Source organism: Notolabrus celidotus, chromosome 20 (assembly GCF_009762535.1).
Source record: "Notolabrus celidotus isolate fNotCel1 chromosome 20, fNotCel1.pri, whole genome shotgun sequence".
NCBI classification, from domain to species: domain Eukaryota; kingdom Metazoa; phylum Chordata; class Actinopteri; order Labriformes; family Labridae; genus Notolabrus; species Notolabrus celidotus.
Genome location: NC_048291.1, coordinates 4,618,888 through 4,633,822, shown reverse-complemented (window position 1 = coordinate 4,633,822; position 14,935 = coordinate 4,618,888). Strand labels below are relative to the sequence as shown.

General features: G+C 43.8%; 1 protein-coding gene across 1 annotated transcript in view; it reads right to left on the bottom strand.

Annotated features, from left to right (window-relative positions):
- Window positions 1-14,935, bottom strand: part of LOC117832468 (RNA binding protein fox-1 homolog 3-like) — a 366,580-nt gene that overhangs the window by 201,405 nt on the left and 150,240 nt on the right. The window lies entirely within an intron of this gene.

Sequence of the window (14,935 nt, the reverse complement as noted above, 5' to 3'; positions counted from 1 at the left end):
GATCCCTGGATAATGCTTTTGCATTTGCACTTTTCAGGAGTTCCAGTTTGGATGCTTTCTCTGTTTATTTTATTTTCTTGCATTAACAAATCCAACGTTGGCGTTAGCTGAAACTGTCTTGACTGAAATGAAATATGCTTTAATGCAGTGTGGTATTGAAACCAACGCTTAAAGGTTTTTTTTCCCCTAAAGGATGATACTGTTACACATTGAGAAAAATGCAGGAGTGAATGTGCAAAACGTCCAATCAGTGTTCATGAGGTGTGCAATTATTCACAGCTAATTTAGATTACTCAGACGTTGGGGTGCTGGTGGCCTAGCTGCTTAAGCGCCCCAGTCAGCGTCGCAGAGGTCGTCGGTTTGACTCCCGGCCACAACCATTTCCTGCATGTCTTCCCCAGCTCTCTACTCCCCACATTTCCTGTCTCACTTCAGCTGTCCTATCAAATAAAGGCATAAAAAGCCCAAAAATATAACAAAAAAATTTTTTTACTCAGACATCCAGGGATCTCTGGATAATGCTTTTGCATTTGCACTTTTCAGGAGTTCCAGTTTGGTTGCTTTCTCTGTTTATTTATTTTCATTTCATGCCACGTCACACTCCTGCCTTGCATCAGTCTGGTTTAAAACTAAAACTCAAAGTTTAGACTCAAACTCGGTGATGTCATTATTTCGTTTTACACACAGTGCAAAGACTCTGCAGCTGCTAAACTACGATGTGCAAAAGGACCCACATTTTTAAAAATGCATGCTTTAATTTGGACCTTAATGACTTTGTGATTAATGCGTCAACACCATCAGGATTAACGCATTTCATTTTAACATTAAAAATTCCTGCATGTCAATCTTTACTCTAAGTTTTAAGAATTAAAACACACCAAATTAAATCTGACTAAGTAAAATAACTTCTACTACATTATTTGATTGTAATACAACATGGATTCATGTCTCCTGCATATCTTACCCTGCTCTCTACTCCCCACATTTCCTGTCTTACTTCAGCTGTCCTATCAAATAAAGATGTAAAAAGCCCAAAAATATAAAAAAAATATATATATATTCCTCTGACATCCAGGGATCCCTGGATAATGCTTTTGTATTTGCACTTTTCAGGAGTTCCAGTTTGGTTGCTTTCTCTGTTTATTTATTTTCATTTCATGCCACGTCACACTCCTGCCTTTCATCAGTCTGCTTTAGCTGCACTTGTATGATGAGGACTAAAACTCAAAGTTTAGACTCAAACTCGGTGATGTCATGATTTTGCATCACAGCAGCACAAAGACTCTGCAGCTGCTAAACTACGGTGTGCAAAAAGGACCCACATTTTTAAAAATGCATGCTTTAATTTGGACCTTAATGACTTTGTGAGTAATGCATTAACACAGTCAGGATTAACACATTTCATTTTAAGATTAAAAAGTCCTGCATGTCAATCTTTACTCTAAGTTTTAAGAATTAAAACACACCAAATTAAATCTGACTAAGTAAAATAACTTCTACTACATTATTTGATTGGAATAAAACATGGATTCATGTCTTTCACAAGTGTCTATAAATTGTAGTAAAGCGTTTTTGGATATCAACATCTCAGTCTTTTCATGTCAAGGTATGAAGAAGTTTGAAGGCGGGTTGGATGAATACTTTGGATGTTATTCCCCCCAACAATAACACATTCTCATAAACCCACACAGAAAAGTAACACCTCTTTAACCAACATGACAACTTATGACAGCTGAGGAGCCTGCAGGGCTGCAAACCTCACACTACTACTTCACTCTCCTCTGAGCACTCATGTCTCTGACCGGCTGCAGGGAGAATCAGTGATGAAGCCGGAGGTGTAAAAAAAAAGTTGATCGGTGAGCAGCATCCTCAGTCAGCGCCTTCAAAGAGGCCTGGAAAACAGCGCTTGAGCCTCTCTCAATCAGCATCAAGGCGAGTATCAGGGAGGCCTGTGTTTGAGCGCGGCCTCTGAAATACACACACACACACACACACACTGCACGCTGTATTGTTTTCATTCAGTTGTGACATTTTTGGGGGAAACATACACTCTTTCCTGTCACTTCCGATCCAACCCCGCAAAAACAAACTTTTTTCTTGCACTTCAAACTGGAGCTCGTTTTCTCCACTTAGAGTAACTTTTAGCCCCCAAAACATCCTCTCTCTCTCTCTCTCTCTCTGCAGACATCTGAGCTACAAATCGATACGCAGAGCCGCTCACTCAGAGCATGCTTAACATGGTTTTTGTAATTCATGCTTTGCTCTCTTTCAAAGAAGAGTGGCCTTCGTATTAAGTTATATAATGGAATCAGTCAGGTAAAATAACTCCTTGCCACCCCTGTAAAAAATAGAATAAAAAAAAAGAGGCTTTCCTCAGAAATCTGAACTCACACACACACACACACAGAGTCTGTAACTGCATTACAGCCCTAACTGTTAATATGGTATTTCTGGGAAGTGTGTGTCGCTTTGGAGAATAATTTCCTCCACTTTGTGTTTCTGCAAACGCAAAAAAAAAAGCAGCAAGCGCAGGGCGGGAGGAAAACAAACCACCGAGGAGACAAAACCAATCTGACTAATCGCACAAAATCTCAAACAGAATTAATCAGCAGCTCCTGGTTAACAATCTGTAATCATCCTCATTCTGTGTCTAATGCTTCTTAATTTATTGGAAAACAAAACAAAAAAAAAAATAGTACACCCCCGGCTTGGGAAACCCAAACAGCACCACAAAAACCAAACAAGAGCACAAAAAAAAGGAATTCAAAAATGTGTCCCCAGAAGACCCCGAGCGGCTCCCTCTCAGACGTTAAATCAGAGAGATGTAGTTTCAAATGACAGACAGGTTGCATGCCGGGTAGTTTAACTGTCAGAGGAAGTTGAATAACAGTAGTTGTAAAGGTATTAGTGTGGGGCGAGCATCACACGCCGACATCCTCTCTCGTTTAAGGCTGGATAAATCCGAGCATGCAGGCCTCTGTAGCATCTGGCTGCAGCAATCCAGTGTCAATAAAACACATGGAAATATAACGGCTCTGTCCATGCAGGTGGGAGGCGTAACACACACACACACACACACCCCTCCTCCACCCCCCACCACACACACACTCACAAACTCACTGTATATACTGTAGAGGCGGTGAACACTCATCACACACACATCATACACATCAGCTCTTCAACGCCCAGAGTCACAAAACGGAGCTTTCTTTTTTTGGGGGTGGGGGTACTCACCCAAAAGTACATCATCATGGTGGAAGAAGGACGGATTGTAGGATGTCAGGAGGTGAGCGGGCGAGAAAAGGAGAGAAAGGCCGAGCACTGGGACCAGTCCAGCCAGTCAAGAGGAGTCCGAGTGTGTGCACAGAGAGCTTTCCTGGTCCCTGTTCCAGTGAGGCTGCAGCCCGCTCTCTCAACTGTTCAATTGGGCTTGACTTCAGGTTTCCCCCCCTTTCTTCTTCTTCTTTTGCTTCTTCTTTCTCTCTATTTAAAGCCTCCACTCCTTTCCCCTCTTCTTCTTCTTTCTTCCTCTTCTTCTTCTTCTTCTTCAACACAAGCAGAACAAGGGGGTTGCAAAGAAAAAAGACAGAGCAATAGGGAGGTGTTGTAACCTCTTTTTTCTTTTGACACTCTTCCACTCCACTTGCCTCTCCAACGCCACTCACTTCGAGACTCTCCCTCTGTCTCTCTCTGCTCTCCCACTCTCCCTCTCTCTCCCTCTCTCTCTCTCTCTCTCTCTCCCCCCCGTGTGCCGTCTCTTATTGGTGAATGTGAAATCAGTCGGTACGGCGCCGAGGCTCAACTAGAGCAGGAGCAGTAGCAGCAGCAGCAGCAGCAGCAGCAGCCTGCGCGCTTGACAGCTGCCTCCAGCGTTCCTCCACCGGAGCCGTGTTGCTCTGCATAGAGGAGAGCGCCGAACAAACCGGGATCCTGCAGACGGTACTGTAAAATTCAGTGTCCCGGGGAGGGAGGGTGAAGGAGGGAGGGAGGGAGGCAGGAAGCTGGTGGAGAGCTCAGTGGGGAGGAGGCGGAGTAGGAGGGTGGGGGGGACGGGGAGACTTGTGTTGATGATGCTGAAAGTGGAGGACTAAAAGATTGCTCCTCTTTCTTCTTGTTGCTGCCAGTGAGCGAGATGTTGCAACTGAAGTTGTGTTCATTTATTGAAGAGAAGAAGAAGACAATGCAAAGAAGAAGAAGAAGAGGGGGGAATGTGTGTGTGTGTGTGAGTTGGTGGGGAGTGGGGCTCTCAAGGAAAACCTTAAAGTGTGCCACAGGCAGTTTGGAGACACTTGTTTTCCACTTTGCTCTCCATCTTTCTCCCTCCTTCAAGAAACCAAACTCTCAGGTTGATGACCAGATTTTCTGAAAGACAAGGAAAGCGTCTCCGTGTGGCGGATCAGAGGCCACGTGAAGTTGAAACACCTTTGTGTGCCAGGGCACATTACATTACAAGGTTTAGTGTGTTTTCCATCTGGCGGCTGCAGAGAGAAAGAGGAGGAGGAGGCAGGCGAGGGAGGAGGAAAAGGGGGTTTGGCTATCTTTTAGACAGCACTGTAACAATGAGCCTGCCTCAGCAATTTTCAAAACATATCATCAATAAGCGACTGGGAGCGTCGCGCTTTTAAATATTAACCCTGTGTGGACCAGGGGGAGGCTGCGGCGTGGAGCTGAAGTGGTTTTTGCGGCGTCCTCCGGTGCAGCATCATCCAATAAAAAAGACCTCCTACGGGGATGAGCTAATTTGCTGTAGGATCCTAAAGAACATTTGCCAGCTATAGAGAACCTTGGCGTAATGAACAGAGCAGTTACATTCAGGTTGTGTTACCCATCAGTAATTGCCACATAAGGAGGCTGAGTGAAATTTGCAGCTGGCTTTCTGAGCGGATTGATACACGAGGGGCCTCATTCATATGGCGGGAACTGTCATCTTGAATTTATCACCCTGTTTTATTTTTTTTCCCCCACCTCCTCGAAGGAAAGCAAGGAACGCTGGAGCGTGGAAACGCACAATGGCGTCCAAAGAATCAAAAGTTGTATTATTATTAGTTTATTTATTTCATTTTTAGGGGGGAGCAGAGAGTGGGGGAGGACATGCAGTAAATGGTCCAAGCTGGAATCGAACCTTTGACCTCTGCAACGAGGGCTCTAGCCTCTGGACATGGTGCACATGCTTAAGGCTGATCTAAACTTGCGTCGCCCCTACGCATCAGGGGCTGACCATAGACTGTAAATAAAATGGACAGCGTTGCTCCGCCTCTTCCCGTTGTACGGTTCTGAAGCCAAAAAATCCCACTCCTGGGTGCCGCCATTGTGTAGCCAGAGCCTGTGAAGCCTTTGTAATAAGCCCCGCCCTACAGCGTAACGTCACAAGACGCTGTGTGTCCTTTGAAGTTTCACTCCACGGCGGCTGTGAATTAAAGCAAACCAGGAAGTAAAACCCCGTTTTTTAAACTCTGATAACTAACTATATATACTACATATCAACACAGCATATGGATGTGAGAAACATTCGTACCACGTGTATTTATTGTTTAAAGTTTGACTGCTCCCCCATTCAAATGAATGGGGGAGACGGATTTTTTGACCTATATGGCAGCCAGCCACCAGGGGGCAGACACACTGCTAAAAGCTTCACCACCAGCCAATGGTACGTCTCCCTTGGGGCTGACGCGGACATGAGCACCACATACCTGTGCAGGTTTGAGGGCATTGTGGTCTCTCTGATAGCCGGCCCCGCTACGATCTCTGTTTACTTTTCCACAGAGATTCAGAGTGTGCTAAATTAATCTACAGCTGATACATGTTGCTGTTTATCATACAGACATGATTACATGAAGAATAGAGAGGAGGAGATGAAATACACGGCTGATGTGCGGCCGATGAGCGGGGATCCTGAAAGTTCTGGAAATGCAGGAAATACAAGCCACCGAGCGGACCAATCACAGGGCTTGTGGTCCGATTCTATGCATAGCTACATTTTGGAGAAGATGCAGGTCAGCTATGTGTGTAGGTACGAGAGCTACACCGACCCCTTGCATAGGCTACAACGTTGATTCTACGCAGAAGTATAAAATCAGCCTTTAGACCGCTACACTCTAAAAAGGGGGTTTTGTGGGTAGTGCACTGAAGGGTGCACATGCGTCATCACTTCCTCTTTGCTAAGGTCAGTTTCAGTTTGCAGGACTCCCCAGTTGGGGTTTGGCGTCATGGTGGAAGGTAGAATTGATATTAGGGTTGCTATCTTCCAAGCAGAAAAAATAAAGGACACCCTCTGCAGCGGGGACGCCACTCTGCAGGGGCCGGACCACCAAAGGCCTAATAGAGGGGTGGAGCACCAGTTGTGGTAAATCATAATAAAGACATTGTTTTAACCCTAGAACACAATCGCTGGGTGATTTTCAGCAGAACAAACACATTTACATGATTTTCATTATGTTGCGATCATTTGAGTGTCATGGGTCCCCGGGTTCACTTCAGCATCGTCTTTGAAGGCGTGGGTGTTTCACTACTCCAAAGACCTGCTTTTTCCTACAGGCACGTGTTCAGGTGATTTTCACCTGGCTATTTTGAGTTGTAGTTTCTCTCTCCTGTAAGCTTGTTTGTGTGTCAAGGAGACGGTGCTTTCACCAGAGAAGTCTCAAATGTCACAGGAATGGGTGGACCAATCACCAAGTCTCCAGTTTCATCTGTTTTTTTGTTTTGAGGATTTTTGGTCCCAAATTCCAAATTTTTCAGTAATTTTTGAGCATTTTATAGAGTCCCCCCATGATACTTATTTAAAAAAATTTTTTTTTTTAGACATGGCACTGTCATGGTCTGGTTTTTTGTGTGTGTTTTGCCCTCCCTCCTGATCCTTTTTCTCTCTCCCTCAGCAGGTACATGCAGAGGGGCGGGGCCGATCTCCACGGGAGCGAGGCTCACAAGACACACCTGCCTCTCATCCCGCAATCAGCCCGGCTTCTTAAGCCTGCTCCAAATTCTCCTCAGTGCCAGAAGATTATCACTCATGCTTGTGTCTCGTGTGTCCTCGCTCCCGTAAAGATCTTCTGCCTCAGTATTGTGCTCAGCGTAGTTACTTTAGTTTTTGTCTCTAGTGAGTTTTTTTCCCTCCTGGACACCCTTAGTTATTTCTGATCTTTTGTTCTCGTTTCCCGTTAAGGTGATTTTCTGTTTGTTACCTTTTTGATAATAAACGTCTTTTGTTCGACTCGGCATCTGGGTTCTGGCTCTCCTTACACGGCCGTAACAGGCACAGTTGAAAATAAAAGAAAACTACTCCTATTTGTTATGTATTGTTATATTTTGATGGCAAGTACTTTTTATTGGGTATACTATATTGGGTAACAAACACCTGGCGTTAGTGATGGTGTCACATATTTTAGCGATAGTGTTCCAGGGTTAATAACATGTTGCCTTAGCTTTTAGCTTGTTAGCTAATCATGCACTGCCTGTAATATATACAGTATAACTAGGGTGGCTGTGGCTCATTGGGTGGAGTGGGTTCAATCAATCGGAAGGTTGCCTCTACAATCAGTGAGTGAATGGGTGAATGCAGGGCGTTAAATTAACTTTTTACCTCATCTGCCATTGGCTAGTGACCTCCAAAGGTTTACTGGTCCAAAATATTTTCCACCTGCCAAATAAAAAAAATCATGCCTTATTGGATTTAAAACTATTACCATGCATTACTCCATTTAGCTCTCTGTTCCTCTTCTTGATCGTCTCCTGCCTCTTTGTTTTATCCTTTCTGTTTGTGGTGGCTTCACGCCGGGAATGTGTCTCCACATCTTCCCTAAAACTCTCTTCCCGCCGTGCTTCTTCAAGCAAAGGGAATGAATAGAACTCCAGTAGCTGACATCACGGCGTTCCCGACTTACCAAATCACAACACAAGTACAGCGCGCCGTGAGGGTCAAAACAACCTGACAGTCGGCAGAAATGGGCCGAAGTATGAAAACACAACCTCACATGCAATACACAATTGTCCATTAGCCACTGGTGGGTGTGCGTTTTTGTTTTTTGACATGCCAAACTAATTTTTTACTCGCCATTGGCGCTTTGCAGGTGTTAATTTTACGCCCTGGGTGAATGTGACGAGTAGTGTAAAAGTGCCTCGAGTGGTCTGAAAGAGTAGAAAATCGCTATATAAGCACAAGTGCATTTACCATTTAATAACATTAAAGCACATGAGTTTTTATTACTTAGTTTTAAGTTGTGAAATGTATTTTTTTTTTTAAATATGAGTAGCTTTTAACTTAATCTGGGGGGGGGGGGGGCGGCAGTAGCTCAGTCCAAAGGGACTTGGCTTTGGAACCGAAAGGGTCGCCTGTTCGAGTCCCAGTATGGACGAAATTTGGCAAGTGGACTGGTGGCTGGAGAGGTGCTGATTCACTTCCCTGGGCACTGCCGAGGTGCCCTTGAGCAAGGCACCAAACCCCCAACTGCTCTGGGTGCGCTGGTTAACAGCAGTATCCTACATCTCTCCCTAAGCATGTTCACTGCATGTCTGTGCATTTGTATGTATATACCAAAAAAACTGTATGTGTAGCATGTCCAAAAAATAGCATGATGCAGATGACACACACATTTACATCACCATATCACCAGGGGATTATAGTCCCATACAAACACTGAGTAAATGCACTGAACAAATCAATGACTGGACGAGACAGAACTTTCTTCAGTTAAACAAAGAAAAAACTGAAATGATTGTTTTTGGAGGAAGAAAGGTTAAAGGTTACTGCTCAGCTCCAATCTGCACAGATGAAATGTTCAAACCAAGCCAGAAACCTTGGTGTAATCATAGACTCAGATCTTAACTTCAGCAGCCACATTAAGACCATCACAAAGTCCGCCTACTATCACCTTAAGAATATATCAAGGATTAAAGGACTTATGTCTCAGCAGGATGCAGAAAAACTGGTCCGTGCATTTATCTTTAGCAGACTAGACTACTGTAACGGGGTCTTTACAGGACTCCCTAAAAAGTCCATCAGACGGCTGCAGCTCATACAGAATGCTGCTGCTCGAGTCCTAACAAGGACCAAGAAAGTAGACCACATCACTCCAGTTCTTAGGTCCCTACACTGGCTTCCTGTCTGTCAGAGAATAGACTTTAAAATCCTGCGGATGGTTTATAAAGCACTGAATGTTTTAGGCTGAGCTGCTGCTACTTTATGAACCACCTTGACCTCTGAGGTCATCAGGTACTGGTCTGCTTTCAGTCCCAAGAGTCAGAACGAAACATGGTGAAGCAGCGTTTAGTCATTATGCACCACATATCTGGAACACACTCCCTGAAAGCTCCAGGTCTGCTCCAACTCTCACCTCTTTTAAATCAAAGATTAAGACTTTTTTATTTGCCACTGCCTTCCTATCTTAGCTCATTTTAACCCACTTTAAATTAAAATTTTAATGTAATTTTTAATATATTTCTAATTTCCCTTTTCTTTTCTGTTTTATCATATTTGTCATTTTAATTATGCCTGTCTGAATGTCTCCAATGCTTTTAATGTTTCAATGTAAAGCACATTGAGTTGCCCTCGTGTATGAAATGCGCTATACAAATAAAGCTGCCTTGCCTTGCTATGAGTGAAAAATTGAATTTCCCTCCTGGGGATCAATAAAGTACCTTTCTTCTTCTTCTTAATCATTTTAGTATTTCATCATAGTTAAATATATGTAGTCTTCACTTTGAACATAAGGTGAAATGTACACTGTTGAGTAAAGTGCAAATTGCAACCTCTATTTTATTGAGTAGAATCTATAAGTTGTTTTTTATAGTGTGGGCCAATGGCGCCCCAGAATCAAAAGTTTTAGAAGAATTTATTTATTTTTGTTAAATCAAACAACTCCCAGGCCTCTCCTCTTCCTGTACGCCTCCGTCACATCACAATCCAGCCTCTCCATCATGTTGCACACACACAATCTCCTCTTCTCTGCATTTCCACGCACATACAAGGCCTCCGTATCTTCAAACATGTCCACCAGAACCCAATGAATTTACATTAGCAATCACAGAGTGGGTAACCGCCCCCCCTGCTCCTCCATCAATCTCTGATGGGAAATAAAAATGAAATGCACTTCTCCGGCAACTCGGATTAAGGATCACGCTTTTATCAAATACTAAAGTCTATTTCAAGTCCTGTTCATAAATAACTGAGGGGGGTAGAGAGGGAGGGAAAGAAAAAAAGGGTGGAGGTATAAAAAAAAAAAAAAAAAAATGAGGGGGAAACCAGAGGGGAAGGCGCAGGCAGGAAGGCGGGGGTGGTGTGGGTGCAGGCAGAGAGCATCATGGTCTTGGAGCTAAGGGCACTTGGGGTTGGAGGGATTAGGAAATAAGGTAGGAAATACGAATCTGAGGGCATTTCAGCTTCATTTAATCCCCACGACTCCTTTCCAGGAATCTCCTTCAATTACAGATGAAAAATGGAACTCTGCTGAAGATGGCGTAGCTCGGGGTGCAGACCCAGTTCTCCCTGCTTCCTGTCTCGGCTTTTCTCCCACACTTCTCACCGACGACGCTATAACCGAGTGGCTTTCCCGACCATTTAGATTTCCCACCATAGTCTAGACACTCCCCGGAGACTCTGCCATCCATTATAAAGATAGAGCTTTCAAAGAGAAGAGGAAGTGAAGGCCTCACACAGCGCACGCTCTTCCTGAAAATGTCTCCGACTCTCACCGACTCGGGATCTGTTGTCTTAATATTTTATGATGATCTCACCTCTCCTCTGTAGTGCGCTGCTACTTACAGAACATCTTCTGTCAAACTGCACTCACATCTCTGTCATTAGAAAGACTCCAGAGGAGACAATGAGCCGCACTTCCTCCCCCCACGAGTTCTCACTTCACGCCGAATCCCAGCGGAGTTCTGGGTTACAGTTACGGCTTCCTCGACCTCTCGTCCTCATTCATCAAACACTCGGGCAGCGCGCCGGCTGGCCTCAGCTGGCAGGAGAGCCGATTGGTCAGCGGAAGGGCAGGGAGAGATGGCGCTCCATCCTGAGTCTATTTGAGGTTTTCTTCTCTCTAATCACACACTTCACTTTATGGAGTGACCCGTTTTACAACTGGCTGACGAGGATCCTCGGCTGTGTTCATCAGCTCCACAGGTAGGTATTGACATTTTTACACTAAATACAGCACACGGTGGAAGTGAGGACACTGTTTTAGTACTGAAGCATGAAGAAGACTACACTTCTGCCTCTCTCTGTCCTTTCCAAGCATCAGGATTGTATCATATAAAAAAATGCATGCTGAGGAGGTTTGGATAACCTTTAGTATTTCTGTTTGCTTTTATTCTTGTAGTGATGAGAAAGTGTCCTCGTCTACTAATCCCTGGTTTAAAATAAACACCTGAGCGTAGTGTGAGGTGTGCAGAGAGACTTTTCACAGACAAAAATAATGTTCTAGTTTAATTTAGTAGAACTGGAACACAGCCAGAAGTTCCAAATCATGTGAAACAGGAAGCAGGGGAATGTTACAAAGACTAACTTTTAATTTTGTCAGGATTATACTGAGTTCAAGTAAAGCAACATTTAAGATGTGTTGGTGGTTACAGTGCTGGCGGAGGTCTAGAGACAACAGGTTAGAATTTACTATTAACAGAATAACAAAGACGATGAAGAAGCAACATAAGAGAAGCAATGAAAAGGAGAAGATAGAAAGAGAGAAAAGGGACTAGTAGAATAGGGACAGGAAGGAGAAGGATGAGAAGAAGCCTAATAAGATCAGCAATTAAAATAAGGGGAAGAAGATGACAGAAAGAGAGGAGAAGAACGAGAAGAAGAGGCAGGAGAAGCACAGGAAGAAGCGTAGGAAACAAAAGACAAATCACAGCACAGGAAGAAGAGAGGAGAAGAACGAGAAGAAGCATAAGAAGTAAAATAAGATCAGCAATGAAAAGAGGAGGACAAGAAGATGATGGAAAGAGAGGAGAAGAACGAGAAGAAGAGGCAGGAGAAGCACAGGAAGAAGCGCAGGACACAAAAGACGAATAACAAGAACAGATACAAGAAGTAAAAGATGCAAAAGATGCAATAAGATCAAGTACAAGAAGCACAGGAAGAAGATGACAGAAAGAGAGGAGAAGAATGAGAAGAAGAGGCAGGAGAAGCACAGGAAGAAGCGTAGGAAACAAAAGACAAATCACAGCACAGGAAGAAGAGAGGAGAAGAACGAGAAGAAGCATAAGAAGTAAAATAAGATCAGCAATGAAAAGAGGAGGACAAGAAGATGATGGAAAGAGAGGAGAAGAACGAGAAGAAGAGGCAGGAGAAGCACAGGAAGAAGCGCAGGACACAAAAGACGAATAACAAGAACAGATACAAGAAGTAAAAGATGCAAAAGATGCAATAAGATCAAGTACAAGAAGCACAGGAAGAAAACGAAGGAAAGAGATGAGAAGAACGGGAAGCACAAGAAGAAGCCAAATACGATCAGTAATGAAAGAAGAGGAAGATGATGACGGAAAGAGAGGAGAAGAACAAGAAGAAGTGACACAGGAAGAAGCGTAGGAAGCAAAAGACGAATAACAAGAACAGATACAAGAAGCAAAAGAAGCAAAAGAAGAAGCACATGAAGAAGATGATGGAAAGAGAGGAGAAGAACGAGAAGAAGCACAAGAAGAAGCACACGAAGAAGATGATGGAAAGAGAGGAGAAGAACGAGAAGAAGCACAAGAAGAAGCCTGAGAAGCAACATAAGATCAGCAATGAAAAGAAGAGGAAGAAGATGAGGATAAGAAAGGAAAAGAAGAACATGAAGCAAAAGATGAATCACAAGAAGAAGTGCAAGAAGCTAAGGAAGCACAAGAAGAAGCGCATGAAGAAGAGGGTGGAAAGAGAGACGGAGAACGAGAAGAAGCACAAGAAGAAGCAGAAGAAGCGTACTAAGATCAGCAATGAAAAGAAGAATAGGAAGGAGAAGCACAGGAAGAAGATAAGGGAAAGAGAGCAGTACAATGAGAAGAAGCACTAGAAGAAGAGGCACAGGAAGCACAGGAAGAGTCTTAGGAAGAAGCACAAGAGACAAAATATGAATCACAAGAATGGGTACAAGAAGCAAAAGAAGGAGCAAGAGAAGCAGCGTGAGAGGAAGCTCAAGGAGAAGCAGGGAAAAAGAACGCCTCAAACCCCAAATTGGTACACTTTTTGCCAATATAATACTTTCAATACTAAGTATGGTGTCACATTGAGGATGTTATATGTTCTAAGTTCAGCAAATGTTTGCATACTGCTCTTGACTTCTATATACAACCTGTAGCACAAACACACGATGCTACAAGGCAGTTTACCTAAATGATCTGTAGTTGCCTTTAAAGCTTACAAGTTTTGGACACTTGTGAGCTTTAGTGTTTGATAAATACCAAACAAAGACTTCTTAATTTGGAACACTGAAACATTTTAAGAGCTTGATCTTTTAATAATTGATTTGTCGTCTTATTTCATTACAGTGTTTGATGACAGCTGGCCTGTGAAGTACCTTGTTTCTATTATGCATGCTCTGAAAGGCTGCGTAGGAGAAGCAGGTAGACGAAGGGCGGATGCTTTCACTTAAATGCACAATTTTTTGGTTTTTCATTTTGGGAAATAAAACACAATTGGGTGATAAGTTAGCGGCAATAACAAAAAACGAAATTGCGTTAGGCCACCCAGACATCCCACAAGACAATAAATACGGGTAATAGAACGAGGAGGATACCTGCCTTACGTGGTAATTTCCTTAACTCCAGCGTTCTCACATAGCCTGCATATTTAGCCTTAAAAACCTGTAATGCTTTGTTTCTCAGCCCTGGAAGACATCATTAAACATCATTTGTAAGCATGCATTACACTGTATGCTGCAAACCGCCCATCTGCTGACTTTGGAACTCACTGTGGAGAGACAATAAATCTATTGTAAGGCTCCATATGAAGAACCCCGCTGTAGTAACACCACCGCGTCGGCATACGTGGAGTATATTAAACATAGTCGCACGCACAGACTGTATGTAGTGTTAATAATGCAGTGTTTACACCCTGGCATTAAGCAGGCAGCTCTGGCCCAGGGCTCTGCAGTAATTAGGGGGCTGTGTGTTGGGGATGTGAAGGCTTGCTGTGTGTCACGCTGATACCACTGGTGTGTCAGCAGCAGCAGCAGGCGCACCGAGCGCTACATGAGGCCGCACCTTTCTGTCCCTGCAGGAAGTGGCAGCTTTTGTTTCAACAAGTGCTCCCGCGGCCTCTGAGCCTCTGCATTGGACATGGAAGCTACGGGGCTTTTCATGTAGTCGGTTAAAGGTGTGATGTTCACGCCCCTGTAATGTCTTGCCTTTAATATGAATGTCACAGGGGCATGATGGAGGGACTTTGTTGAAGCACTGCTGTGCTGACTTCAGAGGTAATAACAGAGGCGTTAGAGCGGACAGATCACTGTGAGCCAGTTAACATCGCAACATTATGTACACCAGCATTACATTACCAGGTACCAAGGCGGGACAGCAATGTAGCTACATTACAACCATACACTGTATAATAAATGGACAAAGTATCCGTGATGTCACCCGTTCCTGAAGCCTTGTTTTGAAGCCAGGCAGCGGCAGCAGCCATATTGGAAATGCTGAACTTAACCTAACCTCACCCAAGCTAGTGTGAGGTAAAGAGGTGGGCCTTTAGCCTTTTCGCTAACAGCCACAGTGTTCTCCGCCTGTCAATCAAGTCAGCCATTTGGTCAAAACTCGTCACCCATCTGTTTCTGAAGCACTGTTTTGAAGCTGATTGTTGCTGGGTGCCATATTGAAAATGCTGAACTCAACCTAACATTTGCCAAGCTAGAGTGAGGTAGAGAGGAAGGCCTTTAGCCTCTACGTTAACAGCAACAACAAATAAACCCCAGCACAGTGTGTGCTGAGAGAGAAATGAGCTATTCAGACCTAAACTGTTTTTTTTGTTCCA